Raw genomic sequence first — 20,846 nt, forward strand, 5'->3', positions numbered from 1 at the left:
CTCATATGTCCTTGCTGAGGGAGCTCCAGGAAAATAATCCTGATGACTTCAGGAATTATTTGAGGATGACGGATCCCATCTTTTACCGTCTTCTTGCCCTGGTGTCCCCCTATATTCTGAAGCAGGATACTTGTATGCGGCTTGCAATTACTCCTGAGCAAAGGTTAATTGCGACGTTGAGGTATCTTGCAACAGGGAGAAGCCTGCAGGATCTGAAGTTCACCACAGGCATCTCCCCCCAAGCACTTGGAGTCATCATCCCTGAGACCTGCTCTGCCATCATCAAGGTCTTGCAGAAGGACTATATCAAGGTATGTTTGATTTTTTACATTACATTACATGTATTACTAGTTTCACCCGAATTATGATGTTTTTGGATGTACAGCAATTGACACAGGCCATTATTTGTAAACTACCCTCTGTCCGCATGCACATAGTAGTAAAGATGTAGATTATCTTTAACCATTTGTAAAATTACCCACTAACCACCCCACCATTCTCTCCTATGTGTCCCTAAACGCATTGCCTGTTAACAGTATGTCGAATTTATCTAATTTTATTGCTTTCCCTCAAACAATTATTCCTTGGCCAATGTTTTAGTACCTAGTTAATGATTTATCTAAAATACATCAGTCCATCCATTCCCACCTATGATTCTGTATGTTTATGTAATGATGTTAAAACCTTCACTGACCACAAGCCCTTATTGATGTATAAATGCCCAGTTTTACTTACCCATGCCCCACCCACATGCTAAATCTCAAAGTCAGCATATACCAAAGCTCAAGTTCAGAGGTCTTCAAACTATGGCCCACCAGTTGTTCACGAACTTCAATTTCCATCATGCCTAGTCATGTCTGTGAATGTCAGAGAATTACAAGGCCTCATGGGATGTGTAGTTCTGCAACAGCTGGATGGCCGTAGTTTGTAAATCTCAGCTCTAGCTGGTGAGTATAATGGGCCATACACACTAGAAGATTGTCAGAACAATTTATCCTTCCGATTTACCAAAACCAAATAATATAAGGTCCAACAAACACTTTCAAATCCTATGCAATCTGGTAGGCCCTTGCACTACATAGAAAAGGTAAATCTGCACGAAAAAGTCTTCAGAGAATCTTCTAGTGTGTATGGCCCTTTACAATATAAGAACAATAGGAGGTTGAAAATAAATGTATGTAGATGTTACATCCCCATATCCAAACCTTTGCCTTCCTGTTGTATATTTTTTTAGCAAGTTGCATAAGCATTTAACAGACAACTGTGTGTGTAATTAATAATGTGATGTGCTCAAGCACTAATTTTATTTTTTTTATTTTTTCCCCACAGTTTCCTTCAAACGCAGAGCAATGGCTGGAGATTTCTGATCAATTTCTGGAGAAGTGGAATTTTCCCAATTGTGGGGGTGCTATTGATGGGAAGCACGTTCGCATTGTCCCCCCTCCGAATTCCGGCACATTTTTTTATAATTATAAAGGTTTTTTTAGTATAGTCATGCTAGCTATAGTTAATGCAAACTATGAGTTTATTTTTTTGGATATTGGCAAAAATGGCCGCAATTTCGGATGGGGGAGTTATTGATCAGACGGAGTTCGCTCGTCGTCTAAAGAACGGCACTCTGAACCTGCCATCCAGGGAGCAAACTGTTGAGGGTATGAGCTTTGTGTTTATCGCAGATGAGGCTTTTGCGCTTGGGGAGCATCTCATGAAGCCCTACCCTCAGAGGAACCTCACCCCAGACCAAAGGATTTACAACTACCGGTTGTCCAGAGCTCGCAGAGTTGTGGAGAATGCCTTCGGGATAATGGCCAACCGGTTCCGGATATTCCTGACGTCCATAAACCTGGCACTGTACAAAGTGGATAATGTGGTCTTGTGTTGCTGCATTTTGCACAACTTCCTACGCAGGAATGCACAAAATTATGTATTGCAGCAACTGGATACTGACCCTGCTATGCCAGGTACAAGTGGAGAGGCCCAACCTTCTAACCAAGTGGAGTCCATGCCGTCAATGGAAGTTGGACGGTCAGCATTGGCATCACACAGGGCCCGTCAGATCCGCCAGGAATATCTGGACTATTTCGTGGGGAGAGGAGCTGTGTCCTGGCAGCAATCACTGTCACACACCCATTAATCTTGTTAAAGATTGGACACACAAGATAAATGTCAGAGATATATTATTTTTCAACACATTAAACAAAAATTGCAATGATTCTGTATTGTGGATTATAATCATTTGGGCACATATGCCAAACACAATTATTTGGGTTAATCATGTGTTATATATGTGTGACTTTGGAAGGGTTAATACATTCATCAGTGTGTTTCTTGACTGTAGTCTCTCACCAGCTGATCCAAAGTGATGATGGCCATGTGTTATTTTTTAGCCAGTGGTGTAAATACAAGGGCCTTCTGCACCCCACAAAATGTACACAAACCCTGTCACATTGAGAACTAGGTCACACCCAAGGTTCATCTAATGTCACCTTACATTGGTGTTCATTGTCCAGAAGTTGCCCATACTATATATTTCATATAATACATTAGGGTATTAACAAAGTACCTACACCTGTTATGTTGTGTTCATTTATGACATCCTTCTCACTGCCCACCAATGTTAGGATATGTCAGTGTTATGTGAAACTTGATCATTGTTCATCTCAAAGTGTTATATATATAGGTAATGGAAAGTGAACTAGAGCAACGAACAAGCAATACACTATAGATTACACTGATCTCCCTACACTATCCTAGGACTGCTAGTACCTTGAGTGTTGAGTCACACTTATGCGATGCGGGAAGTCTGCGACTTTGCAGCCTTCCAGCATTGCATAAGGGTGACCCGCCACTTACTTTTTGCACAGGATTGTATTCCACAAGTGTTAAGCACTGTGCGATCCAATCCAGATACATCAGAAATAAAGGGTCATGTGCGACTTGTATGCGTGTTCAGTGCGAATGTAGCCATACAAAGTGTATGTCTCAATTCACACTGCACATCTGATGGCATGTAATATCGTAGCGCACTGCTCCTTTATTACATGCGATCAGATGTTCATGCGAAAATCAGCTATACAGTTTGTATGGCTCAATTCGCACTGCACTCGCACAAAAGTCGCACATGATGCATTTATTCAGCCGCATCAGGATAGGATCGCACAATCGTTCAAACTTGTGTGATCCGATCCTGTGTGAAATGTCAGATCGCACTGTGATATGCGTTAAAACTGGGGGTATCTTTAACATTTGACACCTCCAGCAACTCGCATATGGCAGTGTCCAAAATGCTTTCATTAACATGTAAATATGGGAATAGGACAGCCATCATACATTTAGTGCTTCTTTACACAGCTTTAGACCTCGACCCCCCAACGAAAGTCTAATAAAGAATTGAACACACATTGTTGAATGTAAAAACGTTTTAGTATCAAACATTCACAGGGTTAGGGTTAGGGTTAGGGTTAGGGTTAGGGTGTTGTAAAGTGCTTTTCCCAAACTTGGGTACACTCTTTAACATCTGAGTGTAATTAAAATGCCATAAAACATTATAAAAAATTTGTAACATCAGGAACATCCCAATACAAACATTAAAAACGTAGTAAAATTGTGGCTTAAAATTTGCCAATCAGGTCCACAAAATTGCGCATTTTGATTTGTAATGCCGTTGCAGTCTCCTTTATTTGTTCCAGGTCTGCGCAGCATTGGAGAGCCTCACGGGTCAATTTGGCTAATGTGCAACTATGTAAAACATGGTCTGTAAAAAATAAAAAAAAATGAGTCAATGTGAATCACCTACATGAGGTCATAATAATAGAGAAACATTTGGTGTCCAGGTAATCTTAAATTCCTCTCGAGTTAATACCTACCCTGTTCTTATGCTCTTTTGCCCTAGGCTCTTCTTCTTCCTCCTGTCCTCCTCCGATGCTGTTGCTGATGATTCTGCCGGTCTCCTGAGCTTACTATAGATTTATTAGGGGTGTGAACGCATGATGACGTCATTGTGAGGGCATGGTCGTAATGTATATATATTAAGATGCAGAGACCAGAGAAGGGCAGAATGCACGGCAACAGCATCGGAGGAGGACAGGAGGAAGAAGAAGAGCCTAGGGCAAAAGAGCAGACAACATAAGAGCAGAAGATTGGACAGCAGAAGAGTGGAGAGGAGAAGATCCAAAGAGCAGAGTGGAGAAGACCGGATGAAGATATTTAAGAACATTTCATAAACGTCTCCTGTCGTTATTCACATACACTTCCATTTATGTGGTTAATGTGTAGGGGTACTATGTACCCCATACCCATTCACATAGGGATTGGGGTCTGGGATCTGGGGGCCACCCTTTGTTAAAGGTTGCTTCCAAAGTCCTAGGAACCCCCTGGCCGCATGACCCCCCAAAACCACCAGACAGGGTTGTGGGGATGAGGCCCTTGTCCTCCTCTACATGGGAGCAAGGTGCTTTTGTGTGTGCGGTGCAGAGGCCCCCTGGCCCAAAGCAACAAAACCCCCCCATGTTGAGGGCATGTGTCCTGCTGTGGTCCAGGGGGTGTTTGGTCCGCTTGCTCGTTCTCTTTCCTGGCCTGACAAGCTGCATGCTTGGATAAGGGTCTGGTAGGGGTTTTGGGGGTAACCCACGCTGTCTTTTTGTTGTGGGCATACCCTCAAACTCAATACCACACACAAAAGGCCTGGTTGTAAACTTGGGGTGGACACCCACGGTGGGTTCTTCAATTTGTCTGTGTACTTCCCCCTAAAAAATCTTCACAGCGCAAGTGGCCCCGCAAGTCAGAGCATCCTGATCCGACTTACGGTGCCACTTCCATTCAAATAAAGAGGCTCCCATAGGGAACTAGTGTTGACAATTGGAGGCTAAAAAAACACTGATAAAAATCATTATGAAAAAACCTACGTGGGCACACAATTGGCTCTTGGACACTTGGTCCTGGATCCTCCACATTTTCGGAAGTGGCTTCCATGCTGCTTGCCAAGTTGCCAGGAGATCGGGGTTCTGACATGGCTGGGGATGCCACATCCTGGCATGATGCAACATCTGCAATGTAAATTTGTAAGGGAATACAAGAATATAAGGTTAAACAATCATTGCAAATACACATATTTCTATGATCCCACTACACAAAAATCTGTGCCTACAAACCTTCATGTTGCTCTGGTGTCTCATCACTTGTTGGCTCCACCAGAATAAGTTCAGGAATAATGTCTTCATCTACATAATACAAAACATTGGCCGTATCATAAAAGTCACAAGAGGTACATTTGTTAGGACATGGTGCCCTGCTTGATAGCTCTTTTAGTAACAAATATGAAGACATGTACATGGTTATCTACGAAAAATATGGTACATTAATGTTTGACAGTGCATAGGAACCAATTACCTTTAGTGGAATCTGTGCCACCTTCTGTGCCCATGTCCTCATCTTGTTCGGCAACTGCCGATGGAGCTGCCAGACCTCTCCTCCTCCTTTCCCATAGTTTGGCACGGAGTTTACGTTTTTCTCCTATTTAAAGGTTTGAATAATAATCTGTGATTAATAGGAATGTTTGCTGAGAAGATTCGTGCAGGAAAGAACGTTCGTTGCAACACAATACATATATTTTTAACTATGGCTTCCTGACTTTTAATGTCATATACTAAAACATCAACAATAGATCGATCAAATCACGACATGACAACTAAAATGAGTAATCTAACTTTTTACATAGACATTATAATCTAGACATGTTAATACAACATACACAAAATTATAAAAAACATATTGCATGATTAAAAAAATAAAGAAAAAATAAAACTTACTTTTTTTCAAAATCCAATGGATTTGGGAAAGCTGATCCTGCTCACGGTGTTTCAGGTCAGACCACCGTTTCCGAATCTGATCTTTCGATCGCTCGACACCGAATTTTTTGACCAAACAGGCCACCACCTTGTCCATGATGCCATCTTTCCTGGCATTGGGCCGCTCGTAATTTGCCAACTTGCCATCATAATCCATTTTTTCTAAAATGGAGACCATCTCCACCATTTCTGGCTTTGACATGGGTGTAGCCCTTGATTTTCTGGTGGCCCAATCACTTCGGCCCCCACTAATTGAGCTCCCAGATTGTTGAGACATTATTCTTGATTACAAGATTGTTCCTCTGCTTCAGGTGTGAGTGTCGCATGTAGGCCTGATCTTCGGCACGTACACACCCCTGCAGAAGCCCGCCACTGGAGGAGGAGTTGACGCCTGCGCTGTATTTAAAGGACGCCAGATCGTTCGGCCGACGATTCGCTAGCGGACATATCGAGAGTTGGAGCACGATCGAGCGGCGAATCACGACTTTTCCCCACAAACAAAGGTACGACTCTTTTAATAGAAAGTGTGTGTTTTGGGCCCTATACAGCTTTTATTAGGAATATCTTTATTATGTGCCAAAATACATGCTCTTTTAATATGTTTTGTGTTGTTTTGTGTCTTGCAGGCATATACTGTCCTGCAATATGGTGGACAATTTCACCACCCACAACTCTCTCATCAGTTTCATTGATGAATTCAGGCAACTGCCCTGTTTGTGGCAAGTCAAGTCCGCAGATTATAAAAATAGAAAACTCAGAAAACAGGCCATGGAACATTTGGTGGCCTTCTACAAGCCCGTCTGTCCTGGGGCAAATTTTGATTATATCCGCAAAAAAATAAACAGTATTCGCACTGCCTACAGGCGGGAGTTAAAAAAAATAGAAGATTCCACCCAGTCTGGAGCAGGGGCACGGAATGTATATGTACCACGGCTGTGGTACTTTGATAACATGCGGTTCCTGGCAGACACCATGGAATCCAGGCCGTCAATTTCTACGCTGCCTTCGACTTCGGCAGAGGGCTCAGTGTCTGTAGATCCAAGCCAGGATGAGGATTTCCTGGAGGAGAGTTTTACTCAGGTATGGCATTTCACAATATATTGTCTGTTAAAATGTAATCATGTAACAAAATTATAAGCTAAACCATAATTGACCCTTTAGGTAAACGGGCATAGCAAGGGGTTGGCATGACAGGCAACCGCCAGGGGCGCAGGCCAAGGGGGGTGGGTCACAAAAACATTGGCATTGTTTTATTGTTTATTTTAACAATCCACTCAGCCTGCACACCCCAGAACCCCCAGTTTGCAGGCGGATTCATGCAGGTGTAAAACATTGAGAGCAGCTTCATGCAGGTGTAAAACATTGAGAGCTGCTTCATGCAGGTGTAAAACATTGAGAGCAGCTTCATGCAGGTGTAAAACATTGAGAGCAGCTGAGCCAAAAGACCAGGAGACTGAGACTGCCTCTCACTGCATCCCCAGCACACCTCTGGTCTTACAAACACTGCTGCATCCCCAGCACACCTCTGGTCCTAACAAACACTGCTGTAGCCTCAGCATTCCTCTGGCTCAACCTTTTTTAATACAAAACTAACAGCTCCTGCAAATGATCCATCCATCCTTGCTTCCATGTCTCTGGTCTCTCACTCTGGGTCAGCAAGGCAGGTGGCTTCCTTATTCATGTTTCCCTGCACTGCTTCACCCTCAATGCCCTACATCAAGTCCTCTGCAAGTTCAGGCCCCTCTCTCTCTGCAACCCCCTCCTCTCTCTCTCACACCCCCTCTTTCTCTCCCTCTCTCTATCTCTCAACCCTCTCTTTCTTTTTCACACCTGAGACAATGATTGCCCACTAGAGAGCTCTACACTGGGCAAACAAGGGGCAAATTAGAAACTTTTAATGCCCTTTAATTTTTTTTTGGGGGGGTGGGTTACAGTTTTACATTGATCTTGGGGGGGGGGGGGTTGTTGCCAAATACAGCTCCTCAACAAGGGCACTGGAGACCCTAGATATGCCACTGTATGTAAAGTCTGCTATTTGTTCACAATAATATAACAAACATGACTTTTTATATACACTATAACATTCTAATCAATTGTTCATTTCATCAACAGGGAAGTGTCACTGAGGAGGAGCCAGGTTGCAGCCAGGAGCCTGGGGAGCCTGCGGAGCCTGAGGAGCCTGTGGAACTATTTCCACCACCACCTCCTCCTGCCAAACGGAGGCAAAAGAGGAAGCACGTGGATGACATCACCGACGAGTTTATCCAGGAGGCCACCATAGCCCTACGTCGGAAACCGGAGGCCAATGAGTCCTTCGGCAACATGACGGCAAAAATTTTAGATAAGGTGGACCTCAGGCAGTGTCAGTATGCCAGAAAAATTATTCTTGATGTGCTGCAAAAGGCTGAAAACGGCATACTTACTGAGCACAGCCATGCATGCCAGGAGCACCCGTGCCCTCCACCTCCACCTCCACCTCCACAACACCCACCACCTCGCCAAATGCCACATGGCCAGTGGCAATATGGCCAGCAGGATCCAAACCTGCCCTCATGGCAACCTGATTACAGTTACCAGCAACTTTAATTTTTGTAACCCCCTATTATTTATTTTACCCCTGTTTGCCAGTTTCTAGTTTAATTTTGTCCAAATGGACCTTTTTTATGTTTAGTTATACGGAAAGTATTGATGTTTGCTTTGTTTTTTTTTTGCTGAGATCCAAAAAATAAAGAAAATTGAAAATAAAAAATGGCCTATCTGAATTTGTTAACATGTTTAATATTGTGCATAACCTGAAAAATATGTTTTAGACATTAATTCATACAAGAATAAAGGGTCATATCAATAGTTAGATCTTTGGTGTGAAAATACAAAAATAATGGTGAAGAGTTCAAATTATTTAATTCTAAAATTTGATAGAACAGATAGAATAGACAAACATTATCTTCATCATAACAGAACACATGCCTTTTTATTAGAAAAGTATGGCATTATGAGCAGCATCTTCCTTCTTCTCACATTTATCAAGATGAGCATGTGCTCCGCATTTCACATATTTCTTGGACTTCCGCGAGCCGAAAGTTCTTTCTGAATAAAATGTTGAGTTTACTAGAGAAAATTCTTCCGGGAACTCATTTGGTTTGATCATGCGTGTTGGGATTTGTAGCTGTGTGTCGGCAGAATTGTGTACTGACAGGCGAACAATCGTCCGTTCTGGTGTCGGCATACAAATATTTTCATGTTTGCAAGAAAGACTTTTGTCCGCGGATTGTGCGCAGACATCTGTCGGAGGCACCATACTAACACGCGTACAATCGGCAGATCCTTCGTCCACCGACGTTTGTATGCCGACGATCGGTACGTGTGTACGGGCCTTAAGGCCCCTTTCACACACGCTGTCCGTTTGTCCATTTTCATCTATCCATTGACGGATGAAAAACGGACATCAATTCATCTCTATGTAAAAACGGATGATCATCAGTTAACATCCGTTTTCATCCACTTCCGTCAATGTCCGTTTTTTTGAACATATGAATGCCCTATTTTTCATCCGTCAAAAAAACGGATCGGACGAAAAACGGATGACAACAGATGAAAAACGGATGAAAAATGGATATGAACTGAGATGAAAACGGACGTTGACTGAAGACAAAAAACGTGACTGAACTGATGAACTGAACGGACGCTATGTGTGAAAGGGGCTTTAGGCACAGTTATAAATTTCACTTCACTCACTTAGTTTGATCTCACTTTACTCTTGTTTAACTGGCTAAAACGTTACAACATGTTGCAGCTACAATACAGCAGATGTAAAAATGAATGCCTTGCCTGGACAGCGTACTTTCACCATCTACATCACTTCTCACAAATCCAATTATTGTAAAACAGGATTTTTTTTTTTATGGATTAGAAGGGATATGGAGTCTGGTATTAACCACTTGCCGACTGCCTAACGCCGATCTACGTCGGCAGTCAGCCCCTCACAGGCAAAGTGACGTAGGGCTACGTCACTAGCGTGTGAGGGTCTAGGGAGCAAGCGCGCGCCCCAGGAGGCGCGCTCCCGCGTGGTCACGGACCCCCCCCGCGCGTGTGACCAGCGGACCCGATGTCCGCCGGTCACTCGGCGATCGGCGGGGGAGAGGGAGAATGTCAGGCAGCTTGTGTAAACAAGCTGCCTGTCATTCTCCTCGCTGTAAAGACACTGATCAAACGGATCTAGTATGTAGATCCGTTGATCAGTGTCCTTACAGCTCAAGCCACAGCCAATCACAGTAGAAAGCACGCCCCTAGGGATACACACAGCCCCTCCCTTCCAAATAAAGTTAACCCCTTCACAACCAGTGTATTTTTACAGTAACAGTGCATATGTATAGCACTGATTACTGTAGAAATGTCACTGGTAACCCCAAAAGTGTCACAAATGTCAGTCAAGGGTCCGATCTGTCCGCCCCAATGTCGCAGTACCGCAAAAAAAAAAAAAAAAATCGCAGATCGCCGCCATTACGCGTTAAAAAAAAAAAAAAAACACCAAAAATGACAAAAATCTTTCCCTTTGTTAGTAAACGCGATAACTTTTGCGCAAACCAATCAAAATACGCTTTTTGCGATTTTTTTTACCAAACATATGTAGCATAAAACAAATTGGCCGAAAATTTTAAAAAATTTTGATTTTTACTTTTTTTTGGGGGGAATTTCATATAAAAAAAAATGTGAAAAATATTGTTATTTTTGCAAAATTGACGCTCTTTTTTTGTTTATAGCGCGTGATCAAAAAATCGCACAGGTGATCAAATACCACCAAAAGAAAGCTCTGTTTGTGGGAAAAAAAGGACGTCAAATTTGTTTAGGTACAGCGTCGCACGACCGCGCAATTGTCCGTTAAAGTCACGCAGTGCCGAATCGCAAAATACCCCCTGGTCAGGAAAGGGGTAAAATCTTCCGGGGCTTAAGTGGTTAAAGTATTATTTCCAGGTTTGCAAAGGTCACACATGTATGTAGTGGTATACAGTCCTTAAAAGATGCCTCTATGATGTATAAGCACACACACATTCACTATTTGATTGGGCAACTGCATTAAGTTGTAATATACCAAAACCAATAATGTAATATATTGCAGCTTACCAATCATTAGATGTGGCAGCTGCATTCGTTTTTTTTTTTTTTTAGGCTCCGTTTTCACCTAGTTACTCGGCCATTACCACACCTCCTTTGTAGAGAGTGCCCCCACTCTGGATGAAGGAGCACAAGGGGCACTTTTGGATTGCAGGATTGTCAACCTGATGTACTAGCAAATTTAAATATACTAACAAACTGAATCCAAACTCCAGCTCACACTTTATAATCAGTTACAACAAACCTTTTTTTTCCTTCCTTTTTGGATAAAGGTTTTACATAAATAAAAGCTGATCGTTGTAAGTATCTGTGTTTAAATGGTTTGTCTCATCCCTGTAAATATATACTATCTGGAAGAGAGATTGTTCTTTTGAAAAACATCCTTACGGCTTACTTGGCTGGATCTCCAGATTAAACTAGAAGAAAGTCTAAAAAAGAAAACTAATGTAGCCATCACATCTAAGAACTAGTAAGCTACAACTTGCCTTTTGGGTTTAATACTGCTTTAAGTTCCATGCAGATACATTTTAGGTGATGATTGTAGGGGGCTAAAAACAAGTAAGCGTCAGACAGACAATCAATAGGATCAAAGGAGGGTATATCCAGCGCTGGGAGTTCACAGAATTAGTAGCAATCTGTGATGTCAATGTGCAGCTTCTAGAGGAAATACAATAGTATCTTGAATTTTAAAAGAAGCAGAGACTCAGAAGTGAGATGCTGCCTTTTCCTTATACTATGCACTGGTGACAGCATCTTAAAATATGGCAAAAGTAAGCCGGTCATAAAAAGCAAGAGGATCACTTCCAGATCTGCAATAAACCAGTGTGGAAGACCAATAAGCGCCTTTCACTGGAGAACCTTCTTGATCAGAGCCCTTTGACTCTGATCAAGCAGGTTCTCCCTTGAAACGCATCAGCCACCACGGAGGCTCCCTGGTCCTCCCACACTGGTTTATTGCAGGAGATCTGGTAGCACTCCTCTTGCTTTTCAGGATGAGCTTACTTATGTCATTTGTTTGTGCATAGAACATTTGTTGCTCGATATATTTTTTCAATACATTTATTTAGGTAATGCGCTAGGTCGGTGCACCCTCTCTTTCTTGTTGTTTTGCAGTACATATGATAGCCATGGTTCTAAGGGGGCAGCAAGGCCTATTGGTGCTAGTAAGGAGTCGACATTAATCAGCTTCCAAGCATACCACTTGAGCACTGGAAAGCACTTTTTGGATCTTAAAATATGGACCACACTTTGTAAAATGTGCTTTTCTCTGGATCAACTGCATGATTACATACGTTGAATAAAGACATCAGTCCCGCTGCAGCCACTGATTGCGGAAGTGAGTTCCAGATCCTTACCACTCTTAACAGTAAAAAAAACCCCTTACGCAGTATAAAGTGGAGCTCCAGGCTCCCCCCAAAAAATTAAGTCAGCAGCTCACTTTTAATATAAGGACACTTACCTGTCCAGGGACCAGGGGAGGACTGGGAAGGGGGGCAGGGTGGCTATTGCCCCCTGGGCCGCTCTGATGCTGGGTAAAAAGGCTGCACTCAGGGCTGGGTTAATGTAGGGGCCAGACACTGTAAACAGCTGCTGGTTGCCACTACACAATGTTATATTTGCAGAGCTGCAGTGGAGCGGTATGAATGTGCAGAGTACGCTCCTGCACCCGGCTGGCACAATACTAACAGTCCCTTCCCTGTCAGGCAGAGTGATCTCTGCCTGACAGGAGCTTCCTAGGCCCCGCCTGGCGTGATGTCATGTATTTTTGTTAAACCTCCTTTGTCGCTAATAACATTAAATTAAGTTACCACATTGCATCATGTTTGTCTTACTTCATAACATCAATCTCAATTATAAAACCAGGTGGGCATGGATGGTGAGCCGATTTGATGATTCAATGGGCCACTTGACTGGACTTGTCCCCTAGGCCTAAGGCTGCCAGCCCTCCCCTGCCAGGGACCCAGTGATTTACTCACCTGAGTCGATTCTGCAATTGGCTTCGGGTGCAGGCGCCGACATAGCAAGTAAGGGAAACGGGAAGTGAAGCCTTGTGGCTTCACAGCCAGTCTGAGCCGTGCTGCGAGTTGTGAATGGTTCTGTAATCTTCTGAGACCTGTGATATGTCCCAGAAGACTGTGGTGAAAGGAGAATGGCCCAAACTTCCGGCTCAGATCGCCGAAGTGGGAACAGGTACCCACTCCCCCCCCAAAAAATTGCCAAATGTGGCAGTGAAGCGTGCAAACAAGTGGCGCTTCCCCTTTTTGGTGGAGCTCCGCTTTAAAGGCTAAACCCCACTTTCGTTGGGGGGGGGGGGGGGGGAAATCAGCAAATAAAGAAAAACAATATAGCGTATACAACTGCGACACAAACCATATTGTAATGAAAGGTTATTAAAAATTACATTTCATTTTCAATCTGCAGCTGTTGTAATTTTCTGGAAATGCAATGCAATATGGCTACCTGGAGCTGTTCTGTACACAGAATGTATACTGACCACACCCCAGAAACATCATTTCCTGCTTGTGTGATTGGCTCACCAATTTTCCCAGAAGTCTGCACTAAGATACAAGTCAGATTTCTGGCATCCCCTGCAACAAAAATGTCATTTTTGGTGAGATACTCCCAATAGAAACACGTCTAAAGGGATGCAGGCCCTGCAGATTTCCTCATTAGAGCCCTGCAGCTGCCACTGCTTACAGACCATTATGAAACCACTCTCATTTGACCCACTCAGCACAGAGGAACAAACAATGATTTCTTCAGAACAACAAAAAGGTAGGAATCTGCAACAAAGTGTGTTAAAATCCCTGCAATGTACAGAGATCATCCAGAGGGGAATGTTTTTTTCTCAACAAAAGTGGAGTTAAAATCCCACTGTTGGGCTTAGTTTACATGGGCACTGAAACTGGGCCTTATTGTGAACAAGCCAGTTGTCTTCGGCATCTCTAGACACAGCCGCTCATCCCCAACATGACATGCGTGGGGGTACACAGACCTGAACATAGACAGGGTGCGTTCAGATCCACTTATCTGCACCTACACGTCTGTCACATTGGTACGAGCGACTGTGTCCATGCAGCTGCTGCATCCTTATCGACTAATGGGGCGGCCTGACTGCAGCACCTGGAGTCTAGAGATGCTAGACTAGAATGCTACAGGTCGCCGGCAGCCATAGGTATCCATGGCTGACCACTCAGCCAGCGATCACCGTTGGTAATCAATGGCTTTAAAGAGAGCCGCAAATAGCTGCGCCCGCCAGCGATCTGTCATTATAGTGATCAGAGTCATCAGTCACACTTAGCCATAGCAAGAATCGCTGGTGTGAATGTACCCCTAAGAACCTTACCACCTGTCATTGGATAAGGAACAAACAACAAACACCCGCCTGATGATGTTATAGTGGTGGACCCAAATAAAAACGCTGGTGCCAAAACCCGAAAATTCTGCATTTTCCCTGGCCGAAAAATTGGAAATTGACAGGTTTTTTAAAAAATACAATTATATAAATTATATTAGACTTTTTAATTAATATCACGAATTTAAAATGTATTGTTGGCCATTATCGGCACCTTCTGAAACACTTAAAAATCCTGCTTTCTGTATTTTTGGTTAGTTAAAACACTGCACCAAATGCACCTCCCTATTGAAATGCATTGAAAATGCAGCAAAAATTCAACCGTGTTGCATTTTTGATGCATTTTTTGAGTTACATGATCCATGAAAAGCACACCATAAGAACGGTAAAATTGCGGCAAAATCCCAGGCGTTTTTGGCACCATGCTGTAAATCCAATTTTCGGTGCATCACTAGTTATCACTCCCAGTGTTATGTTGCCATCCTTGAACTGGTTATGATTGGTAATGACAGCATGACATATCCACTCCTGATCTCTAAGAAAAATCCTTTTGCAGATCTATCACAGGGCTATTTATGAGTTTTTTAGCGGGAGCGCTAGTAGGTATTATACAGGATTTATAGCGACAACAGTTTGCACAACGCCTAACAATATAAAGGCAGACAGTAGACTTACAATTCAAGAGGGCCCTGCCCATAAGAGCTAACAATCTAATAGGGTGGGGCAAGGGCAAGTGGTACAACCTGTCATCTGATTTAAACTGTCAAATACAAGTCTGGGCTAAGGGCTAAGGTTTGGTTCACACCTATGCAGTGCACACCCAAGCAGGTTGCAGTTTATGCGTTAAACGCACGTGAAAAAACGCACCAGGTAATGTTTTTTTTTTGGAGGGGTCTGTCTTGTGGTTGAAGCCAAAATGCATCAAAAGTGCAAACCCTGCATTTTTTTTATGCATTTCCATCGAAGTCCATGGAAACAAAAACGCAAAGCGCTGACTGGAGCGTTCTGGTGGGAAGGCCGCCCCACTGTCAGAACACCAAAGGTAAGCAGGGGAGATCGCTGTACTAATATTGGATAGTTAGTACAACAGCTGTGACCAAAGCTGACAGGTTTTTTTTGTTGTGTGTAAGAGACAGCCGAAATTCATCTTCCGCCAAACTGATAATAAAATTGCACAATAATTTCCCCCACAATTTGCTTTACAAATGTAGCAATCAGCTTATTTCACTTCAGTAACAATCCACAGCAGCCAGAGAGAATTATTGCCTCTCTGAACTTTGATACGTGAAATGTGACTGGTTGATGTGATTTACCGAACTCTGCACACCGTCACTGCCCTGTGCACCGCCTTATTATATTGTATGTCTGATAGATCTGCTGTTGTAGAACAGAACCTTCCCTGACTATACCATGCAACAAGTAGGAGCCAGAAACTGCCTCCATAAAAGGTGCAAAGAACAGACAGTGCATTTTCAAATCAATGTTTAGGGGGTCCATAAATAAAAGATCACTGATGGAAGAGGAGGGCCCTGAAAACACACAGTTATTAAAGAGGAGCTCCAGTCTGTCAAAAAAATAAATAAATAAAGCAAATACTGTAGCTGCTGACTTTTAATATTAGGACACTTACCTGTCCAGGGATCTTGCGAAGTCGGCACCCCAAGCTGATCCATCCATCGGCTCCGGGTGCCGGCATCAGGATCTTCACTTGCGCCTTCACAGCCTGTTTCCTACTGCGCTGCACTTACTTAATGGTCCCGCGGTCTTCTGGGACCTGTGTGTGTCTCCAAGAAGGCAGCGGGGGGGGGGGGGGAAGGAGGAGGGGCCAGAAATTTCGAAGTTTGCCACGATTGCGGCAATCTTACCCGGAAGTAGGAGCAAGTACCTGGTTTTGACAAGTATCTGCTCCCCCTCGAGAAGTGCCAAATGTGGCAGCGGAGGGGTAGGCGGGGTGGGGCGGAGAGAAAGCCTTTGGGTTCCACCCTTTTGGGTGGAACTCCGCTTTATTAAATATAATCTTGGCTCCTCCTCTTCTTCCATCCACCATAGCTAGCCGCTTGCTACGGGGAGAAGCGTGGTCTGCGCGCTCCCAACCTGTGCGTATTTGGAGCCACGCTCCATAGACTTACATTGCAAGACTTAGCCTACTTCCTCTTCACTGCATTTGATTGACAGCAGCAAGAGCCAATGGCTCCTGCTACTTCTTGAATAAAGTGTAAAGAGGAAGTAAGGGGAGAATATATCTCTTCTCCCCTCTCTTCCCCTTCACACAGGGTAGGGGGGGCACAGGGAAATTGAAAAAGTTTTTAGGTTTAGTAACACTTTAAGCCTAGGTTCACACTGAGGGCGGGTTTGAAATCATGCGGGTCATTTCAAACCAGAATTTCAGTCTGACTTCGGGGGTGATTTGACAGACATCTGTGCGGGTTCCTGCACAGATGTTTATTGAAATCGCCTCCTGAAGTCGCCAATAGTAGTACAGAAACTACTTTTTTGGGAATCGTGGGGCGTCGCACAGATTCAGACGTTGCCATTGCCGGCAATAGGCTCCGATTTGGCATGTCAAATCAGCCCAATGTGAACGTGGGCTAAAAGACAATTATGATTATTATTCAACTGCAATCTAACGTGTGAAGAATAAAAAGCAGTCTCTATAATGGGACACTTCTGTAATAAGCACAATGTGTCCGCCAGCAGACAAAAGGGAACACTATGCATACTATACAAAGCTGTACTGGATGGAAAAACACCTAGATAATCCAAAATTCTTGGTGAGATGGAAAATATTAGATACACTTTTATTTTATTTTTGTAATCATGTGAGAAGGAGACCGAACATGCACGCAGTTTGCATGGCCCAGTGCAGTTCCTGCAGAGCTCAGCTGAAGTAGGGAAGAGGACGCTGTGCGCACATGTGCAAAGTTTGAACGTCCTGGCGTCCTGCAGCTGCCGGATTGTGATGTTCAGCCCATCCTGCAAACAGCACATAGATGGGAAAAAGGGGCTAGTGTTCCCCCCCCCCCCCCCAAAAAACACCTGTATCTGTAATGGAAGGGCCTTTACTCTTTGCAATAGACATACTATTCATTGGATATAGAACTGCCATGGGGAATTTTTTGAAAAATCTTCCTGAAGGTGAAACTATACTTTAATATATTGCAGCTTTTCAAATATATATATATATATATATATATATATATATCCCGCCCTTTTTGTTTTCACCAGTAAAACACTTCCCGCCTTAGGATACGTCCTCTCCGGATGGAGGAGACACCTTTGAACAGCAGCACTGTCAGTCTGGGAGGAGGATAGAGCTGCACGATTATTCGTTAAAAACAAAAAAAGAACATGTGATCTCGATTCGTCCTCCCTCAGGATCTTAAAACAGCATGTCCTCGATTGTTAGGGCTCTTTCACACGGGCGGTCCGATCAGATCCGCCTGTCAGTTTTTTAGGCAGATCTGATAGGATGCCCCATTCAGCCCTATGGAGCAGCGGATGTCAGCAGAGACATGTTCGCTGACACCCGCTGCCATCCGCATCCCATCCTGTCCGTAAAATCCAGACGGATGGAAACCCTATTTTCCATCCGTCCTGGGGATCGGATCGGATGAGAGCGGACAGGCGGTCCGCTCTCATCCGATTCCCCATAGAGAGCAGCGGGGGCTGAGACACCTCCCTCTCCGCACTGCAAGGGGAGACGGAGCTGTCATCCGCCGGCCCTTAGGCCTCTTTCACACGGTCCGCCTCCGTAGGCGGATCCGTGTTGCTCAGCGGGGATCGATCCGCCGATCCCCGCTGAGCCGGCGGATGACAGCTCTGTCTCCGCTTGCAGTGCGGAGAGGGAGGTGTCTCAGCCCCCGCTGCCCTCTATGGGGGATCGGATGAGAGCAGACCGCCTGTCCGCTCTCATCCGATCACTGAACGGATGGAAAAATAGGGTTTCCATCCGTCCAGGTTTCACAGACAGGATCGGACACGGATGGCAGCGGGTGTCAGCGGAGGCGTCTCTGCTGACATCCGCTGCCCCATAGAGCTGCATGGAGGATCCGATCAGATCCGCCTAAAAAACTGACAGGCAGATCTGATCGGATCGCCCGTGTGCAAGGGCCCTTACAGAGCTGTTCTCCGCTTACTCATAAAAAAAAAAAAAAAAAAAAAAAGCCTCTAAATGTTTATCATCATTGTTAAGGCTGCTAGATAACTATAAACACAATGTTTTACAATGTATCATTTCACTCTTAGATCAAATGAATGAACTTCCGTCTGTACAGGAAGGCAGTTTAACCTCTTAAGGACTAAGCTTTTTTGTGACACTTGTTGCTTGCAAGTTAAAATTTATATTTTTTGCAAGAAAATTAACTCAGAACCCCCAAACATTATATATCAATTTTTTTTTCTTTTTAGCAGAAACCTCAAGATTAAAATGACAATCGTTGCAATTTTTTATGTCTCACTGTATTGGTGCAGAAGTCTTTCAAAAGCAGTTTTTTGAGGAAAAACAAAAAAACAAAACAGTTCAGTTAAGTTAGCCCTATATAATGTAAAAGATGATGTTACGCTGAGAATCATGATCTTTATTCAAAAAAAAAAAAAAAAAAATCGGGATTCTTATTTTATCCAGAATCGTGCAGCTCTAGGGGAGGGTAGTGTTAGAGAGTCAATGTTAAGTTGACATCACAAAATGGTTAACAAAACTCAGTGCAATTGACAGAATCGGATCACATAGATGTGAACACCCATGCGATCCGATTCCAGTGCCAGTAAAAAGGGTTCTACACCTTTTTGATGCGAATGCGGTGCGATTTGAGCCATGCAAATGAAAAGCTCAAATTGCACCGCACAAACATCGCATGTGATTTAATTAGGAATGTTTATGAATATATGCGGACCCAACCTGAAGCCCGCAGTCACACCAGTGCGACTTTTCATGCGATTTGACCTGTTCTCACCCTATTGTCAGCAATGGAACTTTTCAATCAGTGCCATTTCAACTTTGCAGTGCTGCACCGATTTGAAAAAAAAAAAAAAAAAAAAAAAAAAAGAAGACTTCTGCACTATTTTTTGCAAATTCAGGTAGGACTTGCATAGACATCCATGTATGAAGTTGCACAGATGTCAAGCAAGTCGCACCTGAAATCGCACTGACCTGCGGCTTTGAAATTGTACTACTTCAAGTGAAGTAGCACAATTTCAAAGCCACATTCAGGATGAACGGGGGCTAAATTGACTTGCTTAATTGAAGCTAAAATCCAGCTAACATTTTATAAGCAGTTACAGAAATGGGGTTTTTGTTTTTACGCTTTAGAGTAAAGCTTTGTTCACACTAGCGCGACTCCAAAGTCCTGGATTTCAAATGCAACTTTGGTACTCAAGTGGCAAGAAAGTCGCATCAAAGTAGCGTGGGAACCTTTTCAAAAATGCTGCGACTTTTATATATTATACATTATATATATATATTATATATTCTCATAGCATTTGAATGGGGTTCCATTGAAATCAATAGGCTGCTACTTTTGTGAATTTATGTATCCAAAGTCGCATGACAAGTCGCACAAGTGTGACCAGAGCCTTAAGATTTTCATAAATGAATAAAAGCTTTGATGGGGTTTGGTTTGTCTCCACAAATCCGGATTCCTCTCCGGATCCCTAGGAGAAAATAAAAGGAAAAGCCTAAAAAAAAAAAAATACCCAACAACAATTTATACAAATGACAGTTTCTTTTTTCTTATTCCACTGGGAGAAAAAGAAAAAAAAAAAAAAAAAAGAAAAAAAAAGAAAAAAAAAAACCACAACAGGTTTTAACAATTTCAACAAACACAGTCCCAAATGTTCCAACCCAAGAAAAAAAACCAACACAAACACACACAACTGCTACACAGCTTAGTGTTGGAAATGGTAACGGGTAAGCGTGAACAATTTAAGCAATGTGTTGGGCACATGGGAATTACAATGGGAAAGGAAAATTTTGTGAAACGCCTGTCTAATCAGCAATAATTAAATGCCTAGTATACACGATCAGAAAATCAGACGGAAAATACCGCTTTTAAAATGATCGTCCGATAATCTGATTGTTAGCACACAGTTTTGGAGAGGTGATCACGACAAAATTATCTGAATGGACAAACTCGAAAATTTTTCTCCTAGGATAACAGAATGAACAATTTTCATTCAATAACGACAGTATTCCTCCGTAAAAAAAAAAAATATATACATATATATATATAAAAATAAAAATTTAGGAGTGACCTAGACCGCGCATGCTTGGAAAAAGAAGAATACATCACTCCAAAATTGTATTCTGCCTTGCAGGAATATTCGTAACTCTAGTTACCTATTATATTTTCAAGATGAGACTAGCATGGAAAAAAAAAATATATATATATTCTCTTTGTGTGTACCGGGATTTAAGTACATTTTATAATTTCTATGAATCTTTTAGCCCCGGTTACACTGATGCGGTTCAGATTTAAAGCAATATGCGGTGCAAATTTGCATTGCGACGCTCACATCTGTGATTTTATTTTCAATAA

General features: G+C 43.0%; 1 protein-coding gene across 1 annotated transcript in view; it reads right to left on the bottom strand.

Annotated features, from left to right (window-relative positions):
• The window catches only part of OAF (out at first homolog), a 110,068-nt gene that overhangs the window by 84,098 nt on the left and 5,124 nt on the right, over positions 1-20,846 (bottom strand). The gene's annotated exons all lie outside the window — the stretch shown is intronic.

The sequence above is a fragment of the Pelophylax lessonae genome (genome assembly GCF_965119305.1).
Source record: "Pelophylax lessonae genome assembly, chromosome: 12".
NCBI classification, from domain to species: domain Eukaryota; kingdom Metazoa; phylum Chordata; class Amphibia; order Anura; family Ranidae; genus Pelophylax; species Pelophylax lessonae.